Consider the following 1,918-nt stretch of genomic DNA (forward strand, 5'->3'; position numbering starts at 1 on the left):
ACAGACTGCAAAGGGATGGCTTGGAAACCATTCACATATGTATACAGAATTAAAATCATGTGCCATAAGCTAGGTCTAATCCAATTATTTACACTTATCAAACTGGTGGTAATATTTAATGGAAAAAGGCTACTTAAATTCAAGGCCGGAAAAAAACTGAAAGAACTCAAGTTAGGGATTAAACTGCTGAAATTCATGGTTGAGGCCGCGTTTGGGTCAAAACCACACCCACAACGGCCGTATGTGCGGAGAAAAAAAAAAACTTTCAAGACGTGAAACAAAGAGTTTCACTGCGAGTCCTGCAGACCTAATGCGCTTTTATGGTGACCAACGCAAGAAAAATTACTTTGGGCTGGTCAACCACGGGTGAAACGCAAACCACGTTGGACGCCAAGCTGTTATAGAGCAACCCCGATATTAAATGGGTTCCTGGCTGTGGGTCCTCACCCGCGCGCTTTAAAGGGACTTATGAATACTCTACTACAGACACACGCAAAAGGGTTAATAAAAGGTTTATTTACAAGAGAAAAAGAAATAAGGAAAATGTACAACTCGGGGAGAAAATAGGGAAATAAAGTCTTTAATGCGTCCTACCCGATCCGACGACCTGGAAACCCCAAAGTCACTCTCAGAGCTAGACGGACGCCGCGAGCTGGCCGAGGGTCCCAAAATGGAGAGAGAGCCCCCAAAGCCCACGTGTCTGCCTTTTGTATCCACCTGGCTGCTTAACCCCACCCTCAGGTCCCAGCCACCTTCCCTTTGGTGGTGATGGGATTTGGAGTTCCCAGTGTCTTTGGCTTTGACCTGGGGTGGGGGTGGAGTCCACAAAGCCTGTATGGAATTTGCTTTGGGACTGCCTTTTCCCCCTAACAGCACCAGCCCAGGGGACTTGGAAGGACACTAGAGGAGGTGATGATTGGGTTGTGAAGTACGGATAGGAGCTAGGGAGGAAAGAAGAAAAAAGAAGGCTGCAACTGCAGGGGGCAAGAAAATGGGCAAAGGACAGGAGCTGCAGTGGCTGAGTGCAGGGTAGGAGGGGAGGGTAATAAGAGAGCAGGCTGGGCAAGGAGCAGGGCTCATCTGCACGGTTTCCACATGCCCTGCTAAGAGTGTTTCATTTATTCGGAAGGTGATAGAGGGAGCCACTGAGTCAAGTAGACTCTGTGATGTGCATGTGCACGTTTGGAGAAGCAGCACTGAAGTGGTTGAAAGCGGGAACTCCAGAGTCAGGCTGTCCTATCCCAGAACCCTGGTCTCCCACTTTTCAGCTTTTGTGATGGTGGGCAACTTCTTTCAAGCCTCTAATTCCTCATCTTAAGACACGGAGCACAATATTGATGGACTTACGGAATTTTGTGAAGATAACACACATAAAGTCCTTATTACAGTGTCTGACCTTTAGTAAATGGTCAGAATAGGTAAGTAATGTTAGTATTGATCATTTGAATAATTATTTTTTTTAATAGAGGCATTTATTTATTTATTTATTTATTTGTTTGTTTGTTTTTTTGTTTATACAGGCACTGGGTACAGTCAGAAGCACGGGAGGGTGAGAGATTTCACCAGAGCCAGAGCGGGGAGCAGAGCAGGCAGAAGGACCTAAGTACATTGCTGAGGGGAGCAGCGGGCGGCAGGAGAGGTCTGCGCCATGTGGGACCCGCCTCCGGTGGCCAGGGAGTAGCCGGGGATCGAACTGGCGCCGCAGAGGCCACGGGCAGCATCGCAACCCAGCGCTCAACCGCTGCGCCACTGGGGAGGCCCTCATTTGAATAATTAATAGCATCCTTATTTGCCTCATTTTTCTCATTAAATAGTAACTGAATGAGTAACTGTCACATAAAACAAAACTAAAATATTTTGTGTACCCTAATAAAAATAGGAATGCTTATTTATTTATTCAACAAATATTGATTGGTCC

Source organism: Talpa occidentalis, unplaced genomic scaffold (genome assembly GCF_014898055.3).
Source record: "Talpa occidentalis isolate TD23 unplaced genomic scaffold, MPIMG_talOcc4v2.1 talOcc4.5, whole genome shotgun sequence".
Lineage (NCBI taxonomy): Eukaryota > Metazoa > Chordata > Mammalia > Eulipotyphla > Talpidae > Talpa > Talpa occidentalis.